The 19,599-nt window shown below is 40.3% G+C and overlaps 1 long non-coding RNA gene across 1 annotated transcript; it reads left to right on the top strand.

Moving 5' to 3' along the window:
* Positions 1-174: 174 nt before the first annotated feature.
* On the top strand, positions 175-17,234 carry LOC118495262. Its single transcript, XR_004897605.1, has 3 exons — positions 175-310; positions 8,125-8,132; positions 17,224-17,234. It is a non-coding gene; the product is annotated as an uncharacterized LOC118495262 (long non-coding RNA).
* The last annotated feature ends 2,365 nt before the right edge of the window (positions 17,235-19,599 follow it).

A 19,599-nucleotide genomic window follows, 5' to 3' on the forward strand; every position in this document is an offset into this window, starting at 1 on the left:
AAGATGTACTTCCTACACTGACTGATATCTGTTGCAAATACCAAAACTGTATTTTATATGTACATAGATTCACAATTCTGCTTGGGCATTTGATTTTTAATATAATCTTTGAAATCTCCTGGTTGGTGGTCTTAACGCACTACATGTAAATATGAAACAAACCTCAGCCTCATCCACTCCAAATTCATAAAATATTTAACTTTTAGAAACTTTTTTTGACAGATAAATTAAAGATTAGTACTGTAGGGCTTTACATCTCTATGCATTTAGCTCCCATTGCTTCTGTTGCCTGTTGATTTAGACTTTACATGTAAGGATTTTATTGCTGAGACACATTTAGTAGTGTTTTCAGTTTAGTGCACAGAGCATATTCTAATGTTTGTAATAATAAAAGATCTGTGTGTATGATTTTTGGAACATGGAATTCTGTTTGTGAAATATGATGGATGATATCCTGAATGGTTCTACAGTTTTGTGTTAAACTATAAATAAAAGAAAATCATGCATACAGAACTGAAGATTTTTGGGGTCAATTTGTCACTCTTGTTGGAATCAAACCTACAGTAACTGATTATTTTTGGCCACTTGAGGGCAGCGCAACAAGCTGTAAACCAAACAACCCTGACGTATCAAGTTGATGTGGTGAACATGTTAGCAAACAGTTGCTTATTTACACATCCAGCAAACATGAAGAAATGTTCACATTTGTGAAAGAAAAGAGTGGCAGGAGCGCTTCTGGTATCCTTTTAACCACCGCTCATGGAAGGAGGAAGAGTTATTTTAACTGTTTTTATTGAATTATACATTATAACAGCAACCATGCCATAAACATTTAAATTAAAAAACTACAATCAAAACTGAAAAAAGGAATAAAATAAAAGAAGGGAGGATTGGTGGAGGGTATAGGGACGTCAATCAGTCACACTGGTACATGGTAGGCTGTTCAAGTAATCAAGGAAGGGTTGCCATGTCATGTAGCATTTTGCAATAGAGCCCTGACTACGATATCTTAACTTCTCTAATTTCAAATGAGCTACAACTTCTCTAATCCACCGGGCATATGAGGGCGGAGCCCAATCCTTCCATTTAAAAAGATTGAGCCGACGGGCCAGGAAGGAAGCAAATGCAAGGGAGTTCGATTGGGAAATTGAAAGGGATATTCCCTCTGGAGCCACTCCAAACACTGCAGTTATAGGATTAGGGTGGAATACCACAGGAGTACATGCGTGAAAGAGTGTCAAATACAGATGACCGAAATGGGGCAAGGTGGAAGAGTTATGACCAAAAAGTCATTAAAAAAAAAACATATCCAGGCACTAAAGGTTGGTGACAAAAAAAAAAGGCCTTTAATTCATTTGGCAAGACATTTAAAAGTACAATAATAAGCCAACAAAGGCCTTTAATTTTTTGTAACCAACCTTGAGTGCCTAGATATGTTTTTTTATGACTTTTTTGGTCATAACTCTTCTTCCTCTCCAGAAACGTTCACATTTATTTGAAGTTGTGTTTCTGCCACTTGATTAATGTAAATCCAATTTTCCGCTCTCTTTTTTTAAGCTTTTTTGTCTCTACCAACCCCTGATAGAAATATCTAGCTCTTTAGCTGCTAAATGTTCCTCTATGTCCACATGCTATACTGACTGTGTGCATCTGCTGTTTGGTGCTGAACAGGCAGTGAACAGTGTATCATTTTTTGTGCTGAAAACAGCGGCCTGCTGCATATGGACTGGATGCTGATGAGAGCGGTGAGACTGAAGCAGAACAGTAAAGCTGCAGGCTGTTGAACTAAAACAAATAGGGGAAAAAACTCCATAGAGATATGGGAACCTGGTGATAATTGGCGCTACTGGTGGAAAAATTATCCTGATCCTTTACTTAAGTAAACGTACTAACACTAAAAATACTCTGTTACAAGTAAAAGTCCTGCATTGAAAATGTTACTTGAAAGTATATAAGTATCATCAGGAAAATGTACTTAAAGTATTACAAGTAAAAGTACTCAATGCAGAAAAATCCTCATTTTAGAAACAATCCACATTTTAGAAACAATCCAAACAGTTCTGTGTTCGGCTAATAATTTCAGCTGGACTTGTAGGTCTCTATATTGTTGGGTAGTTTAATGTAAAATAAAACATTGTATTTTAACTAAACTACACGTTTAAAAACTACATGTGTTTTGTGTGCAAAAATCCTAATTTGTAAAGTAACTAGTAACTAAAGCTGTCAGATTAATGTAGTGGAGTAAAAAGTACAATATTTCTCTCTGAAATGTAGTGGAGTAGAAGTAGAAAGTGGCATTAAAAGAAAGGACTCAAGTAAAGTACAAGATCCTCAAATTTTTACTTAAGTACAGTAATTGAGTAAATGTACTTAGTTACATTACACCACTGATTGTTACCACTACCAGCATATAATCATTTGATCTAGCACAGTGGCCCAATGGTTACACTGTGGCCTTGCAGCAACAAGGTACTGGGTTCAAACCCTGTTTGTTCCGGGCCTTTCTTTTTTTTAAACAAGGCAGCTGACAGGACAGCTGAAGACATGAAAAGGGAGAGAGAGGGGGGAATGACATGCAGCAAAGGGCCGCAGGTCGGAGTCAAACCCGGGCCCGCTGCGTTGAGGAGTAAACCTCTATATATGGGCACCTGCTCTACCAACTGGGCTATCCGGGCACCCAGTCCTGGGCCTTTCTGTGTGGAGTTTGCATGTTCTTCCCATGTCTGCGTGGGGTGTTTCCCCCACCACTAAAAACATGTTCCCCTCCCTCTCTCCCGAGCGGATGTGTGGTGAGCGTCTGCTGTCGTAGGGCTGCCGGCATCACCCAGGTGGGTGCTACAGATTGGTGGTGGTAGAGAGTAAGCGAGTTGAGTGTCTATGATAAAGCGCTATATAAATGTAATGAATGATGATGATGATGATTATTATTATTATTATTATTATGATTATTATTATTATTGCTATTATTATTATCTTTTGCTAATATAAAAATGTTGATTATAGCAATTAAACTGCATAAGATTCGAGATTGGAAGTTCATCAAATGCATCTCACAGTCTTCATTGAGAGATGACTCAGGCTTCATCATGTATGGAATTTTGGTCGAATTACTGTACTAAGTTGTCATAAATGACCATCTATATTAGCTGAAGAAGACTGCGACATATACGGAGGAAAGCTGCGGAAAGCGGATTGTTAGGGATTAACCAGGCAGACATCAGGACACGTTTTAGATTTAAAAAAAACAACAACACAAGCAAAAGTGAATAACTAACTAAATTGGGGTTTAAAAGATTTCAAAAAAACACAGCAGAACACAAAATACAGCAATAAAAAAAAAGATCTTCCCAATAACACACAGGAGAAACATACATATATAATGGCTGGCAAAACCCTTTTTAACACATTAAGGATACACAAGACAACACATAATAAAAATAACACTAGGGTTAGGCTTAGAGTTCACCAAAAAACTCCATATTACCAGTGCAAAAGAAAAAAAAACTTTAACTTCTCAAATAAACTTCAATATACACAAACAAAAGTGTTGTCTCCCTAAACACCACCTTCTTGTGACTGAGCTGAACATAAACCTGAATGAGAGAAAAGGTCAAATTAAAGTGTGAGTGGATATGTTGCTGTATTGATTTCTCAGGGCCTACAATCATTTTCCAGCAAGACAAATAAATTGTGATTATTTTGTTCACTTTCTGAGTGACCATATGTGATTCTCTGGCTTCAAAGAAGTCTTTGAAGATCGCTCTACTCTTGAAATATAACCTGATCTCAGAACGTCATTCGTCACATTTGCCTCTAACCTATGACACAACAGTAATGACATCAGATGACTGGTCTAATGTGCCAGCTAGGGGTTAACAAGGCAAAATGTTACATCTTAAGGTTTATTCAACCCCATCTGTACAGAATACTGTAGCGAGGTCAGTAAAAAGAAAATGAGCTCATGTCAACGTGCATGGATGGATGACCTGGAGATGAACCAGATTAGGGTTATCATCACATTACTAGAGACATGCTTCACTTCACTCATGTCCTCCAGCTGTATTTAAAGGGCAGGAGTCTCACCTCACATGTGTGCCTCATCGTAGACATCTGTTAAATCTCAGCACTTATTTTACATTGATATGATGCTCTCTCTCTCTCTCTCTCTCTCTCTCTCTCTCTCTCTCTCTCTGGAGCAGCAGCCACACACCTGCAGACATTAAAGTATAACAGTTATTCGTCATCTGTGACCTTTTAGATTTAAACTGTTTACAAAAAGCACATTTACAGCAGTGTGTGCTGTGTCTCAAATCACACACTTCTGTACTTACACTTGCTATTTCGAGTATGCCTACATTCCCACTGTATAGCTAAATGCAGTGCACTATGAGAACCTGGATGCTATACTCGAAACGGACAAAACCTTGAGTGGCGAACGCTGGACACTACTCAACCTGAACGGCAGATACAGGACCACCGATGTATTTTCAAACTTGTAAAAATGCCGGGTGAGGAAGTTTTTCGTCAATTTAAAAGATAATTTACCAATTCAAGATCGTCTCAATTTGTTATAAAACTGTGGAAGCATAAGACTGTCAAAATATGTCATTAGAAAGACTACACACTTCAAAGTCGGATAGATGACGTCTCTCTGAAACTTCAATATCGTACCGAGATGTAAAGTTTCTCACATGAACAACGGATCTTGTAGCCTGGTTGACACCAGACCCTTCTCAGTTCTGAGAGTGTGTCTGGGCAAGGTTCATTCGCAGCTCATTTCCAAAGGGTGACGATCCAGGTGACGTAGCAGCGACAGCGGCATCAACAGGGTTGCTGCGCTTCGGTAGCCGTCATGTTGAATGTAAACAAAAAGCTGCTCGCCGTCGCTGCGCTATCGTCGTTGTGTAAAGCCCGCCTCAACGGTTGTGATTGGTGTAAAGCCCGCCTCAACGGTTGTGATTGGTGCCTCGATTTGGAAAAATTGGAAATGGGCTTGAATAGGCTCTTGGCCAGACTGACTTGCAGTGCAAATCTCAAATTTGCCGGAAGTTCGTCAGGGTTTTCCCAGGCTACGGATCTTGCTCATTGTTATGCTTCTTGGCTGCTAAAACTTTGCTCGATAAAACACATCAGGTAAGACACCGTTACGTGTGTTGTGGAGCAGAGCTAAGCTAGCTAGCTAGCAAGCCAGTCCCTCCAAAAAAACGTGATTATGCAATCGCATAATTCAATGCATAATCAGCCAAAGTCCGCGTATTTATGCGTGGGCCGCATTTTTTCAAATACAGCGCACTTTCGCCGCATAAATTGCCGATTTCCGCACAAAATATGCAGGGCTTGCATGATTTCATAATCCCCGCATTTTCGTTGCAAAAAAGTCACATATCTTAGCAGAAAGCTGAAAAATGTTGCGTTTACTTCACACAAGAGCAGCCATTTTCCCTTGTTGCCATGGGAACGTTATGAAGTGACGTAATTACGTGACGTGCGACCCTGCGATGAAGCCATGATGAAACCGCAGTTTTTGCAAGTTCCCGCAATTTTTGCAAGTTCCCGCAATTTCATCGCATAAAATTGCATAAATATCCTGCATATTCCATCGCAAGAAAACGTGCCGCATAATCAAGGATTTTTGCCCGCAACAATCACAAAAAAACTAATTTTTCTGGAAGGACTGGCAAGCAAGCCGAGGATCAAGCAAGGTGACGTAAATTGTGCGAGACGAGATATGTAGCCTAGTTCACTGAGCGGTTTCACACAAAACTAAGTGGTACTATGACAAACCTACGACAAACTGACTTTATTCACTTGCAAAATTATCTTTTAAATTAACAAACATCATAAGTGCAATACATCAATTCAAATGGGATCAAAAAAATATTTGTCTCTCCCAGTTCTCTAACATCAGAGATGTTCACAAGTCATTTTTTGGAAGTCCTAGTCGAGTCTCAAGTCTTTGAGCTCGAGTCCAAGTCAAGTCTCAAGTCTTTGAGGGGCAAGTTCAAGTCAAGTCTCAAGTCTTTTGCCACGAGTCCAAGTCCAGTCTCAAGTCTCTGGCCATCTGATCTGTCCCTAACACTGTATTGTTAAATCTTATGAATTCAAAGCATGTCCTGTAGCTACCATCCAGACAGTACAGTATCAAAATCAGTTGTAGGATAACTTTATGGGGTCTACTTAACACATCCCTCTAGCCCTCGGACCTGGTGAAATATTAACCTAAGTCTGTCACATCATATGGATACAACTATAAAGATACAATTTGCCTGTTCCCAGCATTAGCACAACACTTTGCGAAGGTTAGCTTGTTACCTGTGGTGATATATGCTAAATGTAACGTCTCTTTCACTCAAAAAAATAAAAATCTAATGTCGAAGTTGAAATCAAGAGAATAGTGGCAGTGCCACACACCAGTTACAGAACAACATGCATCTCAGTGTCAGTCCAAATTACGCACAATAAGCAGTTTGAACTCACTGATCTAATGCAATTTATTTATTTTCTAAATGTTAGTACGCTCAGTGAAACTGAGTCCAGCGCGAGGGAGACCCGACTCAGAGGAGGAGAGGTTAGTGAGGCCAGCGTCTCCACAGCAGGTGACAGTGCGCACTGTGGTGTGCGTCCCGCCTCCTGTGTGCCATGGATGTCTGAGCCTCAGTGAGCAACTACTAACTATAAATATACAATTTGCCTGTTCCCAGCATTAGCACAACACTTTGCGATGGTTAGCTTGTTACCTGTAACGATATACTACCCTATCAAACTTTACCCACTACACAAGTGAGTTCATAGTGTACACGGTGTCCAACATGTAAGTGTACTCACTAAAGTATCCGAATTGAGACACAGCACTTTTCTGTTCCCGTGAATCCTAAATCACTCTCAAGGCGGCCGATAGCAATATCCCAACTACTGAGATACAGGAGAGGCCCAGGCAAATGCAAGCATTTGAATATGTTTGATCACGCCGTGGCACATGAGCGTTTGAGCCAGCCAGAACCTTCAAGGTGGAACAAACCAGAGATGCCTTTAATCAGGTGCATATCTCGCCTCCCCCCCCCCGATAAATCCCTCCACCCTTGATGGATAGGATCAACCAGTTCAAAGACATGTTTCCTATTAAATATAACTGTGAGGTTACTTCATGTCCTGCCATTATTGATTTCAGCAAGAGGAACGAAGGGAAGGGATGAAAATCCTCAGGGGGGGAGGAGATATACTGTACACAAGGTTAGCGGACCACTATTAAAAAGCATACTACTACAATCTCCGTGGATGACCTCGGATTCATGCATATGTAACTATTGTGACCATTGGAGCCTCTGTGTTTGATTGTCTTGTTTGTTCTCTAATCCCATGCTTATGTGCTATACAACATATCCTCAGTGTGAGTTTGTTGATAGGAACGTACAGTGTCTGGTTATTTCCACTGTCACATACACTGACAAGGTAAATCCAGGTAACAACGATTATAAAGTTTGAAAATAATCCTCAAGCTTTGAAACAACTGTAATGCAGATTATGAAACAAAGCTGCAAATCAATACCAATCAGCTACAGCAGATGCTGTATACAGTACATTCAGTTTGTGTTCTGTGTATAAACCCACAGCATCCACAAGCATCAGACTCGCAGCAGGGAGACAAACTCAAGCCTGTGGAGTAGGAAGATTTAACTGATGATGAAAACGAAACAAAGAGGAAATCGGTACATGAATATTGATGAGTTGAGACGTATGTGAGGAAGTATGGGTGTTGACTGAAACTCGATGGAGCAAGAGTATCACAGGGTGGTCAGATAAAAAGATACAGCTCGATATGTGGGTAGCATCTCTAACCTCTCTATGATCCCACTGCTTATGAGAAGAAGAGACCTTTAATGGGTGGGTGGTGTTATTCTAAAGTGCACAGCAATTGGCTGTGACCAGAACGGGATCATCTGCAAACCTAGAAAGTGAACAAGAACCACTTTCTGTCGATTTGGCTTTGAGCAGGATGTTTGACCCCTATTTGCTCTGGGAACACTGCTCAGCAATCAATGCTAATAGGCCGGTGGTTTCACAGGAGAGTGAACATCAAACAGGTTGATTCTTAAAGGGAAAGTACCCAGCAAACCCTCCCTGGAGGAATACATGTCAAGAGACGAGTGAGACTCTTTAAACCAATCAAAATCGCCCTGGACGATGCTAAGCAGAGAGAACGAGAGGGGAAGGACATCCGGCACGTAGATTCAAGATTACAGGAGTATCCCAGCTTAGTCTCCCCGCTCAAAGGCCACCTCCATCATGGCCGGCCCAACCCACACCTTGCACCAGGAGTTCCACCTTCTCCCCTCTGGGTGGAGATACAGGGTCCCTAGATTCAGGAGCCTAGAGCTCAAGGCTCCTTCATTGCTTCCGCCAAGAAGGTTTATGTTTTCCATTTGGTTTGTTCATTTGTCTGTTTGTTTTCCTGTCAACAGGATTATGGAAAAACTGCTGGCCCAATTTTCATAACACTTGGTGGAAGGGTGTACCATGGGCCAAGGAAGGACCCATAACATCTTGGAGCGGATCCAAATCACGGGGCGGAAAGACAAAGTATTTTTCACTTTTGTTAATACTGCGAGATAGGGTGTTTGTGCTGCATTCATGTGGTGTCGGAGTAATCATAAAAATGAGTTCCCATCTAGGAAAATTTACACTTCATTAAAATTGAGTGCACTGCTACTTCATAAAGCAACTGTGCCAATATCCATAAACTATAGCCCACCTTTTATTGTTGCACACATTCCACTCCTTGCACTTTTGTACTCATTGCACTTTGCAAACTTAATGTTTGCTAATACTTCATGTTTATAATACCTTAACTGTTATATGTACATTAGGATTCTTGTTACTTGTTGTTGATAGTGTTTTTGTTATTGTCGTGTGTACAGTAGGATTCTCTCAAAGTGTTTTTTTTATGCCCTCCGGGGACAATAAAGATTTATTTTAATTGAATTGCATTGAAAATTGGTGGATAATCTTTCTGGATGAGGGAATAGAGGGCAGCCCTCGTATTTTACAAATGAGTGAGATAACTATTATTACAACAGAGGAACAAAGCAAAGAGCGTGAACACCCATATTTTACGAAGGTTTAGCTACATGTCATGGTTATGCAGGATATTGGATATACAAGTAGAAATAAATAGCTCTACTGTAAGGGAAACATATGGTAATAAACCAAGGAGAAAAAGACAGATGTACAGTAGCTCTTCCTTCCTGTTAGGAGTCATAGAGCTCAGCCCTCCTGTCGTTATTGTCATTGTTGCTCCTGTGGAGTGTTCATTAGCCCTTTGCCCCTGGTGAATATGCCAGCTCTGAGTCCCTGCTCTCCCCCGCCTCAGGCTGTATTCCCTCTGGCACGCTGCCATCAGCACTGGCACCTGATGCTGTACAGTATGACTCAAAGATGGTTTTAGATAGTCCTGTGCAAACAGTGTATGGGGTGGGGTGGATGGTGCCAGGTCAAGGTCGTAAAGCCACAGAATGGATTAGCAAAGCGTGTAGATACTGTAGATAATAGTAATAATATAAAGGTAATGTAAACACAAACAAGTATGGCTGGTCTTTAATGAAACAACGATCAGTGACAGCAATTTGTATTCAGTCCGGCTAGGAATAGCAGGTCAAAATGAGGACATCTCTTTAAAAAGAAAGATTAAAAGCCTAAAGCTGTGCATTCTTGCTGGGGTGCAGGATTTTCCATTATCAAATACCACTAATTCAGCTTGCTCCTATTATCTAGTGAATGTCATTGTGAGCCAACATTTTTATTATGCACAAGTACAAGAGTGTGTATATGATGATTATTTTTTAATCTTCAAGATTAGATCTGCTGAAGTCAGTACTTTATACCCTTATGAGGAAATGTTGGAAATTAACATTTGTGGAATACATATTGATTAATAAAAATTTCAAATAATTTAGAAAAAAATAGCATTAGCGTTATATTAGTAAGAGGTGTTTCTATTGGTGTGTCATTTTGTGAAGATTATATTGAATAATTTAAGGATACAAAATTGCTCTAGATGGTCAGGCAGTGTCTGCATGGTAGCTTGCTGCTATTGCTGTGTGTAAATGGGTGACTGAGAGGCAAAATGGTAAAGCCCTTTCGGCTTGTGGTCTGAAATTGTGCTGGAAATCTCTACCCTGAGTGTGAAGCAGGAACAGGTATGTATAACGGATGCATAATCTCCATTCATTCATCATAGACTAGAAAAGCATGTTACAGTAAAGGATAGTTGTGATAGTTACAACTTGGATCTGAATTTTGTAGCTTTAGCCAGTGTTTGTGATGACATTGTACGTACCAAATTGCTACATCTCTACGATAAAGCCAAATGGGCAAGAAACAGTAGCAGTCAGATGATCCGACAGGTTGTGAACATGTCATTCCTTTAGCCAGTTTATGTCAACCATTTTTATTTGGAGGTAAAACTAAAAGTGAGCGCATCCAAAATGTCGTACCTTCAAAACACAGGAAAAATCAGTGCACACAACTATGGAAAGTATATGGTGGGTCAAAGTTTAAGCAAGAAGTGGGTTAGGGAACTGTGATGGAGTACAGTGACTAATGTACTTTATTTGTCACCTTGGGGATATTCATTTATTCATGCTGTTGTTATTTTTTGATTTACACAAACATGCACGCACGCACGCACACACACAGGCACACACACACACACACACACACACACACACACACACACACACACACACAAACACAAACATAAACACACACACATACGTCAAATGTGGAGAGATGTGAGAATGATGTGTTGCCGCAACACAGCGCCGCGAGCAGTTAGGTATTCGGTGCCTTGCTCAAGGGCACCTCGGCAGTGCCCAGGAGGTGAACTGGCACCTTTCCACAGGTTTAGATGTCAGGCTCTCTTTCTGTCTCTCTTGACAAGAATCTACACATGCCAGAATGCTGTTGCCACATTGTTTTCATTACAGATAAGAATGATGGTACAAAAGTTATTTCAAACCCAAAATTATCTTTTATGAAATAATTATATTACTGTAAACACAAATGAATGACTACATAAAGCATGGAGCATTTACATCAAACAGACAGCTCAGGGTGCAAATGTCAGCTGTTGTTAATGTCAACACAGTTTTATAATTAATAAAGTTCATTTTTGAGTCCTCATATTTATCAAGCTGCGCACAGTCAGTCCACACACACAGTGTTGAATTTTGTCAGCCAGGATTACCGCATTTATAAGGCTGTATTTGTTTTAGCAGCAGGCAAGGAAGGGTGGAGGGCAATATTCAGGGCTATGTAGGATTTCAGCTGAGTTTCTATCTCCACAAGCAACGACAGCAATTGCAATCACTATGTGTGATAAAGACTTTATGCAAAGTGAGTAGAGATCCTGATCCCTCAGGGTCATACAGCCCATGCTCCAGTGGCTTCAGCCAAGCTACACTTTGGATTTCATGTTCTCTTGAAAAGAGACTACACATGCCAGATTGCTTTTACCACAAGCTAACAACCAGAAATGACTGGAAATAAAAGGTAATATTTAATAATACATTTTATTTATATAGCTTTTCAAAATACTCAAAGACACTTTACAATAAAACCAGTACATTAATAAACACATTAAAAATAAGTGAAGCAATAAAACCGACACATAAAAAACAAGCGTATTAAAAGCAGGTGAAACAATAAAACTTATTAACGAATAACAGATGAAATGTAATATTATGTGATGGTGAAGGCTAATGTAAAGAGGTAGGTTTTGATGAGTAATTTGAATGTGTCCCGGTCAGTACAGTCACGGATGTGTATGGGTAGGAAGTTCCAGTGGGAGGGGGCTGCGATGGTGAAAGCTGTGTCACCCTAGGTTCGGTCCTTGGTCCTGAGTGGTGGGGAGAGGAGGTTGGTTACGGAGGGCATTGTGGCGGTGGAGCAGGTCTGTGAGGTAGGAAGTTGCTTGGTTATAGAGGGCTTTGTGAGTAAGGAGGAGGACTTTAAACTGGATGCGTTGGGAATTTCCCTAGAAACAGAAGACATTTATTATTTCAAAAATAATTAATCAAGCATAAAGAAAATGAAAGGTATTATACATTGATGCTGCCTGACTGTAATGCAGGAATAAATTGGTTTCTAAAAGACATGGACACCTACTTTGAAAAGAAATACTTTGACATTTTGGGAAATACACATTAATCACTTTTTGCTGAGATCTAGATGAGCTTGGTATCAATCTTCTGATGTCACTAGTAAGTAAAAATGTCGATTCAGTCACAACTTGTTTTTACACTTTGGTTTGTGTAAAAAATTAAACAAAGGCGATATTATGTGCTAATCAGTGAGATTTAGAGGTGCTGATAGGAAGTAAGTAAAAGAGGGCCAAACTCTGCATAAGTTGGCAGGTTGGGGTGGTGGATAGGTCAAACAAACAGGACTTTCACCCAGGAGACCTGTGTTTGTGTCACGGTGAAACCAAAAGTCAATGATTGCTTTTTTATTATAATTTTTTTGGGCTTTTATGGCCTTCATTGACAGGACAGCTTGAAGACATGAAAGGGGAGAAAGGGGAGAAAGGGGGGGGGCGGCATGCAGCAAAGGGCCATGGGCCAGATTGGGGTGCACACTCTACTGGTTGAGCTAGAGGTTGGTTCTGTGACATAGTTGCCTACGTGACTCAAGGTAGTTACGGCTGAAACTCATAGCGACACAATTCTTGCGTGTGGACATTTCATGACATTAAATAGAATAGTCATATATGACGTTTTAGAAGTCATTGGCAATCGAATAAGTGGGTCGTTTAGGTATGAGGACGTGTTGTATTAATTGTATACAGAGTGGTATGGATCTTCTCATCTAACTCTTGGCAAGAAGCAAATAAGCTTATTTTCCCAAAATATCAAATTATTGCTTTAAGCATCAACAAAGCCAATTAAATCCCCAAATCCTAATTTATATATAACAAAATATGAAAACTAAAACAGCACACTCTTTTTACTGTTTTCTCTGTTCAGATCTCAGTGTACCTTATTGACCCTGTGCACTAGAAGAGAGACAGAGCGAGACAGAGAGAGACAGGGAGGGACAGAAAAGTACGACATGGCCCGAAAACATGCTCCTCTTCATTTTCTGTCTTGAGTAATTATTTCTGACATTGCACATCAACCGTGACAAACTGTGACAGCTTGAGACATTCAGGACTGACACATTGTGAGCAACATGACAGCAAAATGAACCTTAAGGTAAAGACAGAGGGAGAGGGACCTTCTTCGTCATGGTTTCAATAATTGTAGTCTATATCCACGATTTTCCACTTCCGGGATTGGTCCGTTGCTGCCGGAAATTCTGCCGGATGTCCCTCTTTTCGGCCGGATGTCCTTCACCTTCCACTTTCTTTGTATTGTAATTTTAAATCCGGTGGATGTATGAGGACTGTAACTATAACTGCTCCTCAGATCTCTGCGGGGTAAATCCAGACAGCTAGCTAGACTATCTGTCCAATCTGAGTTTTCTGTTGCACGACTAAAACAACTTTTGAACGTAGACATGTTCCACCAAAATAAGTTCCTTCCCAAGGCTATTTTGCAGAGGCACCGGGGCTCCGTCCAGTGCTTAGCGCCGCCCAAGATGATTGTGATTGGTTTAAAGAAATACCAATAAACCAGAGCATGTTTTTCTCCCATCCCGGAATGCTGTGTGGACTAGCCAGACCCTCCTCCGCAGCGCTGTGGAGGAAGGTCTGGCAATGCAACTACAATAATTGACACATCATTAAGGTTAGGGAATGATCGTGGTCATGGTTCAAAAACAACAATATTGATTGGCGGTTGGAAATGGGAAACTATAAGAGCATGATCTATAATAATATATCATAATACAATATAATACATAATACATAAAACAAAGGCCTGTGGGGAGTCTTGTTAATAAGGTAGGCCTGCTTTCCTAGGACTCTGGTGAATACTAATGAAGAGCAATACTAATTATCATTAGCCGGCCTAATACTGAGCTGGTGGAGATGTACAGTCGAAGCTTTGTGTCTGCGAGGTGAAAAGCAAATTTGACATTTTGAAGGATGCTGATAAGAAGTAACAAGTACACGTGTTCCCTCAAGCAAATCCATTTTCTCCACAGTATCTAAGGTCAGACAAATATAGAGCATCCTATTTACACAAAGGATAGCTCTGCCACTGTTTAACACTTGTTGTGTCTTATTTGTGCATATGTGCGCTTGTCTGGCTTTGAACCTGTGTATATGCATGTGATAGATGTACTGTATGCAGGATATGTCTGCTCGTGGTGTGTGTTCCCACAAGAAATATTGATTTCGGTGGTGGTTTTTATCTTTCCTTTAAACACTTTAAAATGAGCACACAAATTTGGGCTCTACTTTCAACATAAGGAAAGCAAAATAACCTCTGGGCTGTTCTTTCTGCCAAAGTTTTGGTGTAAAGGCAGTCCAATTTCAGCACCTGTCATACCTTGGGGCATCATGATAGCTGTATCTCGTAGCTGCTTCCAGCTTGGATGCTGCAAAATGCAACAAAGAGTACCCCATTTATGATTTAGTGAAGGGGAGAGTCAGATATCTTTCATTCACACTGTTATGGAGGTCTCAGTGGATGCACTGCAGAGAGGAATGGAGGCAGGCAGGGTGGGGCGACATGAATAATTCAGCAACTCTGCCACAGTAAGCCCTAGATTCCCATCCTCCACCCCACCAGCCTCGATCCCGGGGGACCCACAGCGGGTTTGTAGTACAGCTCAGCCAGCGCTGCAAATGCAGTGGTGCAGCGGAAGAGACCACACGGGAACTTCAGGTTCCTGCAGGTGACTGTGGGGAAATCACCTGAATGCTGAGACTCATTTTCTGTCACAGTGACAAACTGGACAAAGTTGCTTAAATTCAACCCTTGAACTTGTGTAAAGTATAATTAGCCTGCCCCACTCTAATGGGAGGAGTAGTAGATGGCACATGAGGAAGTTGAGGAAATGTATTCCGCTGGTTCCTTCAATGTAAGCTGCTTTGGATGAGAGCATCAGCTAAATGCTAAAAATGCAAATATGATACAAAATTATATGCGAGCTAAGCAAAGTTACGAAAAACTGAAAAATGTTCAGGTAGATTTCCAGTCAATGAGATAGATAGATAGATAGATAGATAGATATATTCTTTGCTTTTATCCTGTGAATGTGGTGATGTAGAGCTAACCACTTAACTGACTACATTATAAACCCACATCACAGTGTGTCACACACACACACACACACACACACACACACACACACACACACACACACACACACACACACACATTCAAAGTTAATTGGAGGAAGGATAAGGAGACAGGAGATTATGCATATTGTATGATCTGTCATTATACATTTTAGTGCTTCAGTTGTTTGCACACGTTTTCTAAGAGCATACCTCATATTCTTAGAACACTGCCTTCAAAGCAATGTTGTGTCTTCTCAAAATGTAATCTTGTGTTCAAATGATATACACACACAATCATATTAATAGACCTTTCTAAGAACCAATTAAACCCTGATGTGCTCAATGTGAAACACTATTATAAATGGAAAACACCATTCGTTATCAGGAGACCTATGCCTTTTGCATGTTCAGTGTTACTCCTACGTCATCCAATTAAAAAAAAATTAATGAAATAAAAAAGGTCATATTTTACAGTACTACACATTGGAGTCCAATGTATATTAATGACTTAGTCTAATGATTAGATTTGGTTATAAAAAAAACAAACTCAAATTTGCATCGTCCATAGCCACTTATTCTTACTTACTGTAACTCGTTCATTGCTGCAGTTTGAATGTGCATCTTTGAAGCCCTCTGTATAAACGTTAATATTCATGACTAAATAAGCAACAATTATAGTTAAAGTTAAAGTTTATTTATTGAAAGTTTAACACTCAGAGACTCACAGCAGTGTGGCTGTGGTGTGCTCAGATTTGACTAACAACACAGGGTTAAAACTTCACAGTTGTCGCCAGTTATTCAAATTTTGCCCACTTCAAACCAGTGACAAGAGCACAGACAAAACAGCACAGACAGAAATGTCTCAGAAAATATTTTTTCATGGCCTTTAACATGTTAAAACACGGTTGCCTGGAAAACAGTGAAGATGACAAAGGAGGCATTCTGTCATTTCTGACACTGCCTGTGCCTCCAATCGCCTGTGAAAAGCAGCAGTGTCTTGCCTGACACGCGTTGTCTCACCAGATCAATAAATCCTGTGATGATCCCCACAAGTAATCCAATTTGATACATGAACATATTGACTCGTCATACATATGTATTATGTGAGGCTAGCAGTTACAGGAGTTACCGAGGACTTACATGAGGCTGCAGCCTAAAGGTAGTTGTTGAAAAAAACTGCATATTAAAGGACAATTCCGGCGCAAAACGAACCAAGGGGTTATTAACTGATGTGTACCCACTCTGTCACTCTCTGGGACATGTTTTCATGCTAATCGAATGAGTTTGGAGCTTTAACGGGGCTACTGCGGACCGCTGGTTAGCTTGAAATGCTAGTATTCGGGGCATGGGGACACTCAAATTAAATTGCTATTTAATACCACTAAAAAGGCTCGAAATATCACCACACTTTAACATTAGCATAATTAGGGTCCCTAAATGTGAAACGAAGCATTGACAACGTTGTAAGTGTACGGATAGTTTATTAAAAAGATAGATTATAAAGACAGTTGCGTTTATGTTTATTTGCGGGAGCCATCTTGGAAACCAGTCATGACTAGTCGAACCCCGTGCAACGTGGAATTCCCATACTGTCTATGGAGATTCCACGTTGCACGGGGTTCGTGCAACGTGGAAGCCACACAGCCCTTTGGCAATTTTAATTCAGAATTGAAATTGGAATCGTCTCTGTGAAAACTATAATCTATCGCAAGATTCAGTATTATGTTACCTTATGTATATTTCAGTTCCAGTCTTAATGACAAACAGCTCAGTTACTCACACCTGAACTCATCATCATACAACAAACAATGCACATGCACACTTCCTACTCACTCTCTCCCTCCTCCTACCTGTTCTCTTTCTCCCCAGATCTGGTTTTCAATCATTGAGGAGGGGTTGGTGGAAGCTCTTTTCTTATATGGCATTTAACAGTAATGCTCTGGGTTATAACACCAGCACTGAGATTAAACTGGGTTATATCGATCCCAGGCTCAATGGAGCTTGTGGCACGGACCAGTAGACACAGATCGGCCAACCAGGCTGCCACCGGAGAAAAGGACAAGGGTGCTTCTTTGGCACTGAAGACAAACAGAGATCACACATCTTGGAATAATTTACTGAAACACACAGTACAGACATTTGTGACTACGCTCCCTTTAGGATGAACATATCTTCAAGCTCTGATTACATTTTACCAGAGAATCCTGAACAGTTGCATCAGAGGATGTAGAGGGTGCAGATAACCTTCCTCTTTTTATTTATTAGCTGCTGTGTATTGCTGTAATCACGTTATTGACGCACAATTGTGTTTCTAAGTGCACATTTTCCTCTGTCATAACCTGGCTTTCTGGCCATGACAAATATGAGACATGCACCAGTTGAAAGGTTCAAACAAAAATAATTTAATTAGCAAAAGTAATTAAATTGCAAAGCATAAAAAAAGAAACACATAAAGTGGGATGCTGTTATGAAACAATCCGGTAACGCCAAAGCGACACAAAGCAGGGTTCAGTTCACAATGTTCTAACGGTTTAATGAGACACAAGAATATTAAATTTTCTACAATCACTTACATGACGTGAGAGTAGAAAGATAAGAAAGGTGCACCAGAGGAAAGGAGGATTGGTTTACGCAGATACATCTTCAGAAAGGAAAAAAAAAGTGTTACAACATATTAACAAATTTATGATACCAAATAATACAGAGGAGAGAGGCTTGTTTCTTTGTTTTTAGATGATGAAATGTTCAAAATAGATTGTTAGTAAGATCAGTAATGTAAGGTGTGTAAAATGTATGACAATGTGGCTTGTGTGCATGTTGTAGTGTGAGCAGAGCCTAAATTTATAATCTAGGAGCACCGGGCCCAGGTTCCACCAGAAGGCACTGTCATCCCACAATCAACCAATTGACCACACGGACACTGCTAACTAAAAGCAGGGTCGTCACACCTCCCACATGATTTCTGTCTCTTTTGTTGTCCGCCATCTATCCTAAAGAACATCACCCTCATGTCAGGATCATGTGGAGCTTAAATTAAAGAACCTTCGCAGACAAATCTATGTGCAAATGCATCTCAGCAGAGGCCAATCACCTAAGGCATCATAGAAAAAAGTATCATGCATAAAGCACCACTGATAAGCCTGAGGTAAAAAGAAAAGTAGCAAAGAAGTGATGAATTTCATCCCACCCAAATCAACATAATTATGATTGCAAATTACCTACATTCATAGCAGAGCAGAATCAGTTCTGAAAATGAATCTTTTTGTCTTCTTTTTGCAAAAAGTAGACAACCATCTAATGCACCAGAGAGTGAAACTGAATACTGATCCACAGATGAGTTGAGCCCTTGCCAAACTGTGAAAAAGCCTATCCTAGAGATCCAGTAGATGTCTGGATTGCTTTTCCAAACAGCATATAACACATAAAACAATGCAAGCACATTCAGGGAGGGATACAGTTTTACTGCACCAGCAGGTGCTCATTGGAAAGCCAGCACACATTAAATGTCGTCATCAGTCCTCCTGCGGTGTGCAGTCTCCCACTGCTATTATATGTGAATAAATCGTGACTCATGTAGAGCGGAAGTCAGTGGCACCACACATGATGGCATGAATAATAGGAAGAATGAGTAAGTACTTTTGATTCATGAATTTAAAAAAATATATATTTCAAAAGGATGTTTTCCAATTAGAGCACATGCTTATTCTACTTGGCAATAATACATCCATCATCAGTTGTCATTTCAGACATGACGGCTCCAAAATGGGGTGACATAAACCAATGAGAGCACACGCAGAGAGGCAGTCATTCTGCTCTACATGACTGTTGAAAAGCCAGCGCATAACAATCACAACCAGCGGTTTGATGTTCACCATCCTCCGGGGTCATGCTGTCTCTCACTCTGAAATGCAAGTGCATCCTGACTCATGTAGAGAGTCTATTTATACTGAATCTACCAGTGCAGCGTGGGACATAATGTTCTCTGGTTAACAGGAGAGGCTGGACCCGACTTATGGAGAATCATGACGCCCACTCGCATCTCCGATTTACCTGGATAAGAGGATTTGTTCTCATTAGATAGGGCTTATGAACAGCGCAGCTCACTAAAATGAATTGATTATGGTACTCTAGTGTGTGACACCTTTAATATGTGAACTGAACCCAAATGCATTTTTTTCCCCTGCACAAACATTTTTACCTACCACTTGCAAAGGTATTACAGTAAAATGATCTTAAAGGAATAGTTCTTGGCATATTGTAATTCAACTAGACTTCTGAAACTTCTCCTTGGCTCTGTATTTAAGTTTTAGAAAATCTAGCCCATGACGGGAAGTTTAGGCCAATCACAGGTCATTTCAGAGAGAGAGAGAGCGTTG

Source organism: Sander lucioperca, chromosome 6, assembly GCF_008315115.2.
Source record: "Sander lucioperca isolate FBNREF2018 chromosome 6, SLUC_FBN_1.2, whole genome shotgun sequence".
Classification (NCBI taxonomy): Eukaryota; Metazoa; Chordata; class Actinopteri; order Perciformes; family Percidae; genus Sander; species Sander lucioperca.